At 41.5% G+C, this 15,354-nt stretch overlaps 1 protein-coding gene across 2 annotated transcripts in view; it reads left to right on the forward strand.

Annotated features, from left to right (window-relative positions):
• SCIN (scinderin) overlaps positions 1-15,354 on the forward strand; it is a 91,639-nt gene that overhangs the window by 32,338 nt on the left and 43,947 nt on the right. The gene's annotated exons all lie outside the window — the stretch shown is intronic.

Raw genomic sequence — 15,354 nt, forward strand, 5'->3', positions numbered from 1 at the left:
AAATTTAATGCGCAGTAACCACTGCACATTAATGAACATGTAGATGCACCCACTGGGCTTGTCTACACAAGACACTTTACTGCGCAGCAGAGTAATTTGCTGCACAGTAAAGCATCACAGTCTGTATGTGCATTGTAATTAGGATGTAGTAAACTAATTTACTGCTCTGCTGGATAGTGCTGTCAGATACAGGTGATATCCAGCAGTGTAGTAAATTGCTGCCCTTAAACGCACATGTAGACAGTGATATTGGGATTAGTTTACTGTGGCTCAGTTTGAGCCAGAGTATATGAAGTTGTGTTAATTACATGTATAGACTGTGTATTACAGTTGGTGCTGATTAAGAAGCACGCATGCTGCTTAGGGGAGGAAAACCAGTTTAACCACTTCTAGGCTTAGTCAGAAATGGCCAAGTATTCAAACACTGAAACTTTGTACCATCACTAATTGTGCAGATCATATTCTGAATTACTAACAAGTAAAATATATTTTGGTAGTTATTAAAGTTATAAGTTATATTTCTTTTTAATAACTGAGAAATGATCACACTTTCTTTTTTCCTAAAATAATCCTTAAACAAAATGTAATATGTCCATTTAAAATATTAATGTTTGGTTTGGATTGTTTTCTCCCTCTGCATGAAGTAATAGTAAAGGAGTGTACCTGAAGAGCATTGTTTCTGTTGATGCTTACACCACTGTTTTCCCATACTGGTTTTAACTAATAATTACTTAAGGAAAAAAGAATGACAGATGCTGTACTTTTAATCCCTGTGGCATATTAGTCATACTGATTTCTTTCCATGATTCATTACTGCTGTAGTGAAAGTCTTAGCTGTGTTTTTTGCCTACATGCAAGGTAATGCTAGAAGTAGTCAATGCGAATAGTTTCAATTGAACTGCATGCTTTCCAAACAGAAATTATTTCGGATTTAAAAAAAAAAATGCTGGGTAAAAATGCCCCTTATAGACTAATTAAATCAGAGATGTGCAAGCTTTTTTGAGCCTGAGCTTACTTCATCAGAGGCTGTGAAAGGACATGCACAGAGCAGTCTATGGATGTGTCTACATGAGATGCTACATCGCCATAGTAATGTGCTACAGAAACGTGGCATCAGCAGACACAAACCATGACACCACAGCTATGTCACCAAGGGGTGCACTGATAGAGATTTTTGCAGCCGATACTGATAGCTGATTTTTAAGGAGGCATGTCGGCCAATACCAGTCCGATTTCCGATACCAGCCCCACAGTGTGGAGAGGTGCCTTCAGCTGTAGGGGGAGGGGGAAGAGAAGGGGAGTGGAGGGTGGGGATAGATCAAGGCCCCCACAGGGAGGGAGGAGGAGGGCTGGGACAGGGGCAAGTGCTGCCCAGCTGGGGTGGGGTGGGGGCTGGGTGGATCTGTGGCTCATCCGGGGGGCGCGGGGAGGGGGCTACAGGGGGGGGGAGGAAGGGGAGGCTGCAGCCACAAATTCGCCGTAGCCAATTCCCAGTGCTGCAGCCACCCAGCCCAGCGCAGCCCCACCTTGCTCTACTGGGAAGTGCTTGGCGCAGCCCTGGCCCCAGCCTGTCCCGCACAGATCCAGGGGCACATGCCCTCCCCCCATGTCCCCGTGGATGAGTGGCAGGAGCAGTGGTGGGAGCCACTGGACAAGCCACCAGACCAGCAGCTCTTGGCCAAGTGGCGCGCAGAGGTGGAAGCTGCCTCCCTTCCCTGCACCCCCTGGCTGAGCTGTGGCACCATCCTGCACCTGCCCCACCCTGGCTGGGCAGCGCTTGCTCCAGCTCCCCTCCTCCCTTCCCACAGGGCCCTTGATCAGTCCAGCCACGTCCCTTCCCTTCCCCCTATGCCAGACTTACCGGCTGGAGGCAGCTCTCCAAGCTGCTGGGCTGTGCTCCTTGCTGCCTGTGCTGTGCTGTGGATGTGTCAGCCAAATTATCACCCTGATATGGCCGATTTCCGATGTATTGGTTTTCTTTATATCGGTGCCAGTCCGATATTAGACGGATGTATCAGTGCATCTCTAATGTCACCGTAGCAACGTGCTCCCTGGCTGTAGTGCATTGCTATGGTGATGTAGCGGCTAAAAATAACCATGCACCACCAGCACGGTGCAGTAATGGCTATTACTACATCGTCATTTAGTATTTTCTAAAGGAAGTACTAAATGACAGCGCAGTAACAGTGTCATAGAGACACATGTATATGCACCCTGTCAAATAGAGTAATTTGAATTCAAAAGACAGGGAAGAGAGCAAGGGTGGGGGGCAGTGTTGGGAGAGGCAAACAATAAACCTATAGGGACAAAGGGGTCATAAAAGCTGATCCAGGTAATGAGATGAGAATCTGTAGTTCCTGTTTAGACTATATTTTAACACAGTTCAGTTTGTGGATGATTTCTTGTTCCTCAAGTTGGTTTTTAAAGTTCTGCTGTTTAAAAACAGCTTCTCTGAGGTCAGCCATGGAATGTCCATGAATGCTAATAACTTTAAAAAGTAACTTGTTTCCAAGCATACCTGATTTTTAGTATCAATCTAAATTTTAGGTGTATGTTTTCTAAAAGGCTGAGGTCTGATAGCTGTATTGCTTGGGTAAAATGCATTTGAAATTAGGCCACATGCACTTTTCAGTGCCTGGTTTACATCTAATTAGAGATGCAAGTAATCAGAGGAATACATGGAGGCTACTTTTCTGAGTCTTTGACATTTACTGTCTTTTTCAAATCACTCTCACTGCCCTCAAAAGAGAATATTTAGAAAGAAATCCGTGGAGTATGGTGGTGGAAGGGAACTTGCAGAGTAAAATACAGAACTTTTCTCCAGGGCATAATTCAGCTGTGTTCTGCTGCTGTTGAATTTGTACGGTTAATGAGATGTTTAATAACTTTCAGACATGATTACAAGAACAGGAAAAATGTCAGGGATGTAGTTTGATTCCACAACACATTGTTACTATTCTGGCAGATATCAGAGAATTATTTTTTCATCATTTCCAAGGCAGTAATTGAGGTGAAGTTTCAGCTTGTCCTTTCATGTTTTAAATAAAATTGGTGGAGATAAATGGGTTTAATTAATGGGATTAATGAAATGAAACAGTGTTTATTATTATTGTTAACTAACCTGGTAAGATTTACTCTGAGACAATCAGTTCCAACCAAGGAAGTTCCATGGGCAGTACTTCAAGCTTGTGGGCATGTGCATGTAGCAACATAGGGCTGCCACAATCACTGGGGCAGCCAAGCGCTGTGAGCCTTAAAGTGCTGCCACAAAAGTACTGAGTTGCCTCCCTTGCTTTTTTCTTCTAGTGTCTTTTGTTCCTTGCCCTCTTCCCTTTGTATCTTGCCCTTGTCTCTATGAGGTTGTAGGGTTTTGGCCTAGCCCTTACTTGAGTAGGCAGGGAAAGGGTCAGTTTAACTGTTTCTATCTAGTCCTTCCTTGATGGTCTGGATAGATTAATAATATTAATGCATTTGTTTACTTCTCTAGTCCCATATGGGCAGGAGCAGATAGCAGGGCACCACCCATTTTCCCAAAGGAGAAGCGTGCAGAATGAGTGGGAAGAGAGAAACTGGGATTCCCATGGTCTCATGTCAGAATGAAACTCCTGAGGGTATATTCTCTATTGGATATGCACACATGATAACTTCTCTTGCTTGTGAGCACTTGCAAATAGATCATATCCTGGTAGTCAAGGTGCCAGCCTCCTATTTCTTGAGTACATGTTTGCAATGCAAATATAGATTAAAATTTTCTCAAGAGAATTGCTGCTGTGTTTGTGGGAATGTATAGTTTGTTTGCAGGGGAAAGCCAAGTTATTTAGGGCTTTGGCTTGGATGCACAAATGTGGCTTTTGGCATTGGTAGAACTCTCTGGGGTCAAAGCTTTACTTCTGTGTAAGGGAATCTTTTCTGTCTGGATACCCCCAAACTTTTAAGAACATTTCAGGAAATGATGGGCATTTAACATGAGCTCTGAGAGGAGGGGTGGGAGGACTTTAATTAGAGTAGCTCCAAGAGTCACTCTAATTTAAAGCATCTGGAGCGTCACGTGTATCAGCATCCCTGCTCTGAAAAAATGGTGGCGGGGGTGCTTTAACTAAAGCTCATTGAATGAGCTTTAGTTAAAGCACCTCTGTCACCATTTTTCAGTACAGGGAAGCTGATGCATGTGATGCTGAAGTCTGCTGGAGCGCAGTACTTACCACGCTCCAGCAGACTAAATTAATCGAGTCAGCTCTGACGTGTTGTAATTACATTTGTATAGGTACCCAAAGTTCCTAAATCCCTTTGCTTTGAAAAGACACAGTGATTGAGTTCACTACCAGACATTTCTGGCAGGGAAGCACATTCCAATGTTTGTGAGGGTAGAGCTTGCATTTTGTTCTCTTTGGAAAACCAGAGTCATACCATGTCACTTAGCTTGCCAGTTGCAACTAAGCACCATCCGCCGAAAAGCTGGCAAGTCAGTCAGCAACACGGAAGTCCTTGACTTCAGGAAAGCCGACTTTGACAAGCTCAGGAGGCTTGTCAGTGAGGCCCTAAGGGACCATGATCACAGGGAGAGGGGAGTTCAAGAAGAGTGGTTGCTCCTCAAGGGAGCGATCCTCAATGCACAAGCTAAGTCTATTCCATCTCAGAGGAAAGGCAGCAAGAGGGCACAGCAGCCCCCCTGGCTCTCCAGGGACCTAGCAGACCTCCTGAGGCTAAAAAGAAAGGCCTACAAAGGATGGGAGTCACCTCCAAGGAGGATTATTCTGCACTGTTCCGGTCCTGTAGGGAGCAGACCACGAAAGCCAAGGCTGCAACTGAACTCCAGCTAGCTTTGAGCATCAAGGACAATAACTGTTCTTATGAAACCAAAATGGGTATATAATTTCCCCTCCCACCATGTTTTCCTAACTTTTTTATTAAGGAATGACGCCCAGGAAAAAGCCAACCTATTAAATAGGTACTTTGCGTCGGTCTTTCATCAGTCCCATGGGACGCCCATGCCCGCTATGGCACAGGGAAGTCCAGGTGAGGGTGATCCCCTGCCCTCCATTAATGCTGACTTTGTGAAGGAACATCTTGAGAAGCTGGATACCTTCAAGTCAGCCGGCCCTGACAATCTTCACCCCAGGGTACTCAAGGAGCTGGTGAGCATCATAGCCCAGCCTCTAGCACGGATCTTTGAAAACTCTTGGCGCTCTGGTGTAGTGCCCGAAGACTGGAAGAAGGCCAATGTGGTGCCTATCTTCAAGAAAGGGAGGAAAGTGGATCCGGCTAACTATAGGCCCATCAGCCTGACTTCTATCCCGGGGAAGATCTTAGAAAAGTTTATTAAAGAGGCCATCCTTAATGGACTGGCCGACGCCAACATCTTAAGGGATAGCCAGCACGGGTTTGTTGCAGGTAGGTCTTGCTTGACCAATCTCATTTCCTTCTACGACCAGGTGACCTATCACCTGGACAAGGGAGAAGAGATTGATGTCATATATCTTGACTTCAAAAAAGCCTTCGATCTGGTGTCCCATGATCGCCTCTTGGAGAAACTGGCCAATTGTCGCCTTGGGTCCTCCACGATCCGCTGGCTGGAAAATTGGCTCCGGGGTCGGACCCAGAGGGTAGTAATCGATGGAAGTCACTCATCGTGGTGTCCTGTGACCAGTGGGGTCCCCCAAGGCTCTGTCCTTGGACCCATACTGTTCAACATCTTCATTAATGATGTGGACACTGGAGTCAGAAGCGATCAGAACTGGCCAAGTTCGCCGATGACACCAAACTTTGGGGCAAAGCATCCACACCAGAAGACAGGCAGGTTATCCAGGCTGACCTGGACAGGCTCAGCAAGTGGGCGGACGAGAATCTGATGGTGTTCAACGCCGATAAATGCAAGGTTCTCCACCTTGGGAAAAAAAACCCGCAGCATCCTTATAGGCTCGGCAGTGCTATGTTGGCTAGCACTATGGACCAAAACGGTGGCTTGCATCCATAGATGCTTCTCAAGCAAATCCCGAGACGTCATTCTCCCCTTGTACTCGGCCTTAGTGAGTCCGCAGCTGGAGTACTGCGTCCAGTTTTGGGCTCCACAATTCAAAAAGGATGTGGAGAAGCTTGAGAGAGTCCAGAGAAGAGCCACGCGCATGATCAGAGGTCAGGGAAGCAGACCCTACGATGACAGGCTGAGAGCCATGGGGCTCTTTAGCCTGGAAAAGCGCAGGCTCAGGGGTGATCTGATGGCCATCTGTAAGTTTATCAGGGGTGACCACCAGTATCTGGGGGAACGTTTGTTCACCAGAGTGCCCCAAGGGATGACAATTAGGTTGAATGGTCATAAACTACTACAAGACCGTTTCAGGCTGGACATAAGGAAGAATTTCTTTACTGTCCAAGCCCCCAAAGTCTGGAACAGCCTGCCACCGGAGGTGGTTCAAGCGCCTACATTGAACATCTTCAAGAGCAAACTGGATGCTTATCTTGCTGGGATCCTGTGACCCCAGCTGACTTCCTGCCCTTTGGGCAGGGGGGCTGGACTCGATGATCTTCCGAGGTCCCTTCCAGCCCTAATGTCTATGAAATCTGTCTATGAATAACTTAAATTCGTGTTACAGCCATCAATCCACAGAATAAAAATGTGAATGCTGCATTAGGAAAAAGAGGCCAATGCCATGAATACATGTTCATGGTGAGTTATTCACTTAGGTTCTGTGCTTCAATCTCATTCTTTATAGCTTCTGGACAGTAAGAAAAAGGGGAGACATCCCTCTCATCTCTAGCAGCTGTTTCTACACTGTTGATTCAGTCCCTGGTTGTGGTCTGGCTATCGCACAGCACTCTGCCTATTCAGCAACAGCGATAGGACTGCAGAGACAGACTCTGGTGCTGTCAGTTTGATTCTCTTGGCGCTGCTAAGGGGAACAGTATGCATTAGGCTCCCTGCTAGTATAAACTAGGACAGCTGAGCTGAAGTACTGCTGTGACAGTTTACCACAGCATGTTATTTGGCCTTATGAATATGACCAAGAGCATAGGGACAGTTCTCCTTTTGGGGTTTCAGAGGAGGAATTTTAAAAACTTGGAATGGCAGGGGAGGGGAAGAAAGGGTGGGATGTGTGGGTCACCTGTAATCTCTGACAAAATTTGATTCTTTGAATCCACTGTTGCTAGGCTAGTTCTCATGATTTTTATCTTGTGGTTTTCTTAAAGCCCTAGCCTCTGATGTCATGTGATTATGTGAGAACCTCAGCTTTAAAAAGTCCAACCTTGTAGTTGTGGACGGAAGCTTCTGCATAAAGCCCAACAGCTCCAAAAGCAAATAGCAAATAAAAAGAATTTAGACCTGATTCTTTTAATAATCTCATGATTTCCGGTGGTGGGAGGGCGATTCACTTTTTGGGGATTGGCAATAACGCATGTCACCAGACATTTAATAGAAACAGACTATTTCTTCACTGCTCAGTCTTTGGAAGGAGAGACTTATCTTTCAAATAAACAGTTTTATTTTGCCAGTTGGCATCATTCTAAACTCAGAGTGACATCCCTAAAGCTTCCATTCACAGTAAAAGTTGGGGAAAAGTGATTCCCTGTCTGTTAATTTGCTAAGAAATGGTTATGCATGCTTGGTGTGTGACAGAACTCGAAAAGAAGCATTTGTCCTGCAAACATTAATATGTAACTAGCAGAAAAGAAAGGGGTGATGCTGATTGCATCCATAGCTCATTAGATTAAATGAATTTTAGTCACTGTTGATAACAGCTTGTATCCCCATATGCAGAAAAATATCTGTTTCTTTTATTGTGCCTTGTTACTTCAATATCTCTTTAAAACTATTATGAAGACAAATACATTTTAGTCATGATCCTGCAGTGCTTCTCCTGAACGTATTCACACCCATTTTTTTAAAAATAGTCCCTGTATAAATTATCTCCCATAGACATTCCTGTTATGTTTCAGTCTTTAGGAGGAATATCAGAACAGATGTTGTCTTACAACTTTCTTTGAAATTTACATGGACACTAATGTATCAGTAACAGTTTAATTATGAGCTTGGTTTGATTGTGAAAGTTTAAATGCATGGCAAATAACTGGGTATAACTTTATACAGGGTAACTATATATACAAATTTAAACCAAGTCTTTCTTGATCTAACATATTTCCAATTCTAATGACTCTCTCTTTTTTTCTATTTCTTTTTCTTCTTCTTTCTTATTTTTTTCTCTCTTTACAAAAGTGCCCTTTGAGCACTTCTGTAAAATCCGATTAAGGTTTTTATTTTTAGAATAATTTTTAGGCTAGGTGGAGAGTAAAGTTTCAAGTAAAGCATTACATCTTTGTAGTTATGTGGACAAAAACTGTTCCCGTGTTAAGAGTTTCCTGTAGAGAACCTAGACCTTGTTGACAATGTAGTTATTGTGGGGTAATTTCACTATAGCTATTCTGTTATAATGTAGGTATTCCAGATTGACAATCTGTTTCCAAAGGAGAGAATTTCAGAATAAAAGTGACTTCTATGGTTTTATCTCTTCTACTGTTTCAAGAAATCTCTGTGCTTTGTCTTTTTATAATGTTGATTAAATAGCTTTGACTACATCTGTTCTGGGATTCTGTTCAGCAAGTCTCTATTAGGTGAGATATTGATTAGATATATTCTTAAACACTTGCTTGTCTTTAAATACATGAGTAGCAGAGTGGGTTTATTCATGTTCTTAAGTGTCTTGTTCATTCTGGAGTGCAAGTGTTCATTTCTGTGTTCTCTGTAGCCTTTAGCTGAACTCCATAAAACTAATCCAAGAACAGGTGTTAGAAATGCCTATTCCTTTAGGAGTGCATACAGATGTTCCTGGAGATTAGGAGTAGGTTAGATAGTAAAAAATGGCCACCTGAACTAAGTTAAGTCAGGATGGGGGAGAAGGGGCTAGCAGGGGAGGCGCTTAGGGGAGAGCAAGCAAGCTCGGCAGAGTGGGGCAGATCAGAGGGATTTAGTGGGGGGGGGGGGGGGGGCGGGGGCGCGGGGGGGATCAAGGAGGTTTTTATAAGCAAAGAGAAAAGCTAGTTTTGTGGTTAGGAAATTGACCGAGGCCTTGCAAGACTTTGAGTAGTTTGGACAAATTATTTTAACTGAATTCACTTGTTCACCCTTTCTGACTGTTTACACTTGTTAGCACTTCACAGAGTTGATTCTCACACTGTTTTGTTTATGCATTTTCTATCATGCGCATCTAAATTGGGGTTTTAGGATGCACCTATAGTAATATTTATAGATTAGTCCTATCCTTTTGCCAACCTGTATTGCCAAAAATAACCCCCACTTTCTAGCCACATTAACGTGTAATATTTTCTAAAATATCATGATTTGAATCTCAGATAAAATGTTCCAGGGAAAAAAAATTGGAAAATGTTGCTGACTAAATACATTATCTTAAAGTCACCTCCAATGATCTCTTTAACCAGCACCAGTTTGAAAAATGATGAGCATGTGGCTGATTGATTTGGTACAAGTGGTTTCTGCCTCCAGTGACGTGTATATTTGCTTGGTTTATGAAAGCTGAAAAGTTCAAACTGCCAGTTTGTAGCAGAGCTAGCATTCTGTGACTTGCAACTATAGATAAGTTAGGCATCTAGTTGATCTGCCTTTTGTGCAGTCTTTTGTCTGGTGAAATGGCTGATGTAATCTACACGGGATGTGTATAAATACAAGGTTCAGTCATGTCTCAACAGAAGCAAAGGATGCAAACCACCAACCACAAGGGGCCCAAACCATTGTTTCTCTGTAAGGTTGAACACTTTCAAGATCCTGGGAAAGTGGGGGAAGAAGTCTCTTCCCCTTGTACTTCTTTTTGGGGTATGTTTATATAGTTGAACTGAAGTGCAGTTGCAAACATACCAAAGATCTTAAGCGAGTTTGTGTTATTAGGGGCAGTCCAACCACAACAGCACAGAGCTCTGAAGGCTACAAACGCCACCTATAAAACAGAATAAATGCTTGGGTACTTACTGTCCTGAACTCCATACTGCTGTAGTTGGCCTATTATCAGTACCTGAGCTAGCTAATATAAAACTAGTTTAGCTATGTATCAACCACACTCTAGTCACAGGAACTGCAATGTGTATCAGAAATGCCTACATCATACATGTCCCACTTGTATGCACAAGTGATACTTAGAGGATGACTCCACCCTACTTGGATATTCCTTCTTTGGACCTACTTGGCCTTTCTGCAGGATCAGCTGAGATTCCCCCTGTTGTGCAGCCATGTTTAGGTTACATCCCATTCTAATCAATGGAGATAGAGATGCACTTCAACTGCTTTGGCAGGCCTGTGCAAGGCCAGTCATAATTTAGCCCACAATTTTAATGTATCGTTATTCAACACTTAATGGGGGGGACTAAGTTCTCCTCACTAAGTTGAGCGTTGCATCCTGCTGCAGTCTTTGCGTTAAAGCTGGAGCCACTGGTGTCATGTCACTATGTGAGACTCAGCTTCTACATAAAAAACAAACAAAAAAAGGTTTAACCTTTTGTGGTTCCTGAGAGAGCTAGAACCCTCCCCCCCCTTTTCCCCGCCAAGGACTCCAAAATCACAAGAGGAATAAAAGGATCTCATATTAGTATTATTTTAAAATTAACTTCCTGATTGACTAAACATAAATCTCATGGATTTTTACTTATGTTTCTTGTCGTTGGCATGACTGGTTTTGATTAGAACACTCATAATCCTGCAGAAAACTCTGGCACTAATTAATGTTCCATTACTTTTTCCTGTGTTTAAACTCAATTCTCATGAAGGAACACACACACATTATTTTTACCAGTTAATATTGCCATTTTTTAAGTCAAGTAATAAAGGAAATATGGATGATATCTTCATTAATATCTTGCTGATAAAGTTTAATAGTGCTTTCATTTCACTTTCTCTGATGCAGCTAATTAAAAAGGATATTCTGAAAATTTCAGACCCCATAAAATAAGCATTGTTGTTCAATGTCCTTGTGTCTCAAATCAAAGGAAAGTTTGTTTAGCTGACCTGTGAATAAAAATTAAGGTGTGGTCATTTTCCACAGCACATTTCCCTCTCGTTAATTGTAAAACTTCAGGATTGTGATGCAATGAAGGAACTTGCCAAGTAAAAGCCACACTTAATGTTGATCAAGAAAGTACTGTGAGTAAAATGTCAAGCATGTAGGGCAATAATGCATCTCTTAGGTTAGAGAAATAGAGACTGGTTCCATAAGGACTCAAATAGTGCAAACATCATTGTAGTGCTTGCTGGAGCCTGAGGTTCAAAATCTGGGGAGAGAGCTGGGAATGTCAACAACAAGCAGATGCTCCTTTTTAACAAAGGATCCATCTCATGCATTGTTCTAAGCAAATAGTATGCAGCAGTCTAAGTTTACCAGAAATATACGTGGGTCAGCAGGAGGCAGAGTTACCGTACCAATAGAAATTAAGGTGGAAACTTTGGAACTTTTACAGATTATATAAACAGCTTAAAGGTGTGCTTCTGTACAGGTTTCTTCAGACAGGTGAAAGGATGTTATAGTTTGCTTTGAAGTCTGCATAATTGTTTCAAGATACCTGGGTCATTGTGAAGGGTTAGAAGAGAATGTTTCAGTTTACTTGGTCCTTGTAAGCTCATACATTTGCCAAGAATTTGCTTCTTTTGAAGAATATGGTCCCTACCAACCCAGCACTGACAGTGCTAATATATCAACTTGCAGGTTCCTGTATGTTGGAACAGAAGTTGTAATAGGGATGACCTGGTGGGTGGCATCAGAAAGCTCTGTGTGCTTGGAGAGTTTCACGATAGCTCCAAGCATACGCTGGACCTCATGGCTGCAAGCAGCCGTGTTCAGCACAAAGCACTTTTAATAATGATCCAAGTTCTTGCAGTCCAAAGGGAGGGTATTTATTATTGCATAGAGCTCTGTGCATGAAACGGCTAATATTTTTAACATTATCTTAAAAACACTTCTATTTCCTTTGGGACCATAAAAAACAGGCTGTGGATATTCTCTGTCAAGCTTGAATTGCAATAAAAAATTAACAGTTACGTTGACAGACATAATTTCTAGTGAAGAGCAGTGTTTAACTATTAGGATATTTACCATTTTCAGTAAGGACAATAAGCTCTGAATTGTATGTATACATATTGTATACATGATATGTATGATATAAGCATGCATCTAATATTCATATTAAAATGCAAAATAAATATAACATAAAAGGGGTCAAAAAGTCTGCCTGAACCCTGATGGCTCCCATCAGGATAGCTTGGTTAAGAAACATGAGGGATTGTGTGTCTAGCACCACATCTTGTTGCCTTCAACTCCCTGGCCTGAGTGACCAGGTACCCAATTACAGCAAAGTAATCAATTCCAGCAGGCTGTCATAAGTATGATTCTAGATCAATAGCAGGACACTTTTAAGTTCCTTGCAACTGCAAAATTGGGCATTTTCTGTAAAATCTGGGAAATCAAAAAAATCCCAAACTCCTAAAAATAAAATGCTCATGGCAAATGCGGCCTGACCTTACAGTCTACTGGAGGAGGGAAACTGCCCACACAAATGGGAACAGCCAAGACGGTGGTTGCTCTGGCTCAGAGGGCTGCCCATTGCACAGTCCTGCCAATCAGCAGTGAGGGACAGACTGCTGTGTCAGCCAATCAGTGGTGAGGGGTGGGGCTTCACAACAGACAGCCCTCTTGGCCAATCAATGGTGAAGTGCTCGCTGCAAAAAGACCATGAAATCAGCTCCATGAACTGTTAGTGGGCGCAAAAATCCCTCTTGCTCACTGCGAATTCGGTAGATCCCTACTGACAACGTACCTCATATATGGAGATGAAACCAAGCATATAAACATTCCAGGTACCAAAGAATTAGTTTAGATACAGATACCTTGAAATAACCTTTTAACCAAATAAAATTGTGCATTATTCAAGAAATAGATCATCTTGAAAATAAGTTTCTCCCTTCAGGAACAGCTCAGTATTGGAGGTAACATTCAAACATGTGCCAAGGAAAGAAGTAGTCGCATTAATACAGATGCATGATGGATGAAAAAAATGAAAATTACACAGAGTCCTTTTGAGACCAGACAAACATAAACAAGTAGGGAAGAAAAGAGAAATAAAATTTTCATGAGAAAATAAAGACTTCAGAGTACAGAGTCATCTTAACATGCATGAAACACGGAAGACTACTGACAGCTGTTCATCTGAAATGTCTGACACATGTTGGTCTAATAAAAGAGATCAGATTTCCCCAAAGAACCTTGTCTACCTATGTCCTTAGACCAACATGACTACAACCTTTACCCCTGACATGAGAACAGTACTTATTACAACAATGTCCTTTGGCATACTTTGAAGTGAGATCACACGTCAGGGAAAGCAATTAGTACTTCATCTCCTAAACTCAAATTCAAGACCCCAGGTTCCTGCCTGCATTTCTGATGCAAGTTTTTGGAGTTAGCGATTATAATTCTGTGTCACAAGAGAAGCGCAGAATCCCTAACAAGGGAATTGCCAGCCAGTGATAAGCTATTAAATCATTGTTTCTAGTTAAAATGTATGTATATTTGAAAGCTTCCAGTAAGAAACAACTTTTGAAGTTTTCAGTGTCGTCGTTATTATTATTATTATTTTAAAATTGTATTTCAGGTCACTATAACCATGTATACTATACATCCAGCTGAATGTGTTTGTTCAGCCTCCTAGTGTATGGATGTCCCACCACAAGTGGCGCAGGCAGCCTGTTTGTGTGGCATGTAGGAGAAGGCCGGCAGCACCGGGGCCGCTTGGGCAGCGAGCAGAAAGCAGAGCAGTAGATAAGGCAGAGTAAGGGAATTGGAGTGGCACTTGGGGAGCATGTGGGACTCATTTGTGACATGCCTGCCAAAAGGTTGCCCTCCCCACCCCACCTGCCCTATTGTACTGTGCACATCTACATATGTATTCCATTCATTTAGGAGGAACATAAATTAACAAAGGTAACATAGCCAATTTGTTTTAATAACATTCGTGTGGAAGGCCAGAGATAAAATTGTTAAATTATCAAACTGTTGGCCAGTGAATGTCACCAAAGGTTGCAATTAAAACTTTTTTACACTATGTTGTCTGGTGCCACCATACCTTTGCAGACGGCTTACAAACTTTTGGATGCAATGGGCTGAGTTCATCTTCAATAGTAACAAAGTATATTTAGGAGTAACTCCGTCTATGTTATTGGAACTACTCTGGATTTATAGCTGTGTCACTGACAGCAAAATCTGGGATTTAGTGTTTTAAAAACTGCAAGTAATAATATGCAGCATTTTGAATCAATAGAATCAGGGGGGAATACTGAAAATGCTTTTAAATGATTTAAATGAATAGTCATGTGACAAAAAATGTTCATTTTAGTGCAACATTCACTTTTCCAGGGAATGAAAATTTATTTACATTATTATTATGTGATATTCATTAAAATAATTATATATATGTTACATGATCAAACTATATATCCATATCTACAAATACAGTTAAAGTTGCTATTGTCCTGTTTGCATATGTAGAACAGAAAATACAATATTTTAAATTGGGTGTTTATTTAAAATGAAGTTTTATTTTTTAAATATATATTTTTCTTCTAAAATATAAAACTCTGAAATTAAATTTGAAGTTAAGACAACATATATCAAAGCCTAAATTAGCCTGATAACATAATTGCTGAAGTTTTAAAGAAAGTCAAATCACTGTACTAGTGAGGTCACTGACTAAGGTTATGGGCCTAGTTTAGTGAACTACTAACCCTTATTTTGCCAGCTAGGTTCTTTCCTGTGGGTACAGTGAGATGATTTTCTCATTTCAGTTTATTCAATTTACTCAATTCAGTGACTAACTCAAAGCCAGAAAGAAATCAGTCAAACTGAAAAATCAGGGGACCTTGTTTGTCCTCTTTCAGTTAGTGAATATCAGTAAGGAATGAATAGATAAGACCTAGTAAATCTCAAGCCATGAAACATATAGCGACCAGAAGCAATCAATTTAATTATGTGTAACCAGTTAATACATCTGCTGTTGAAGAAAATTTTAAATGCAAGACATGTTTTCATCAACTATATCCAGCACAGCCAAAGTTAGTATTATGGCAGTATTTTGTTAATAAGTTGTTTAAAATGTTATTGCTCATTTTAATTAAATTCCCTTTTTACCCAAATCCAGCTTGTCACACATCACAAGCAAAAGCTAATCATTTAATCATTTACCATTTCCTAAGGTAATAAAATATAAATCTGAATTAGTGTATTTTAAGGTAGCCACCTGCTTGAATAAATATTTAAAGAAACATATCCTTCTAGTTAATATAATTTGGTACTTAAAAGATGCAAAACAAAA

The sequence above is a fragment of the Alligator sinensis genome, unplaced genomic scaffold (genome assembly GCF_000455745.1).
Source record: "Alligator sinensis unplaced genomic scaffold, ASM45574v1 scaffold45_1, whole genome shotgun sequence".
NCBI classification, from domain to species: Eukaryota; Metazoa; Chordata; order Crocodylia; family Alligatoridae; genus Alligator; species Alligator sinensis.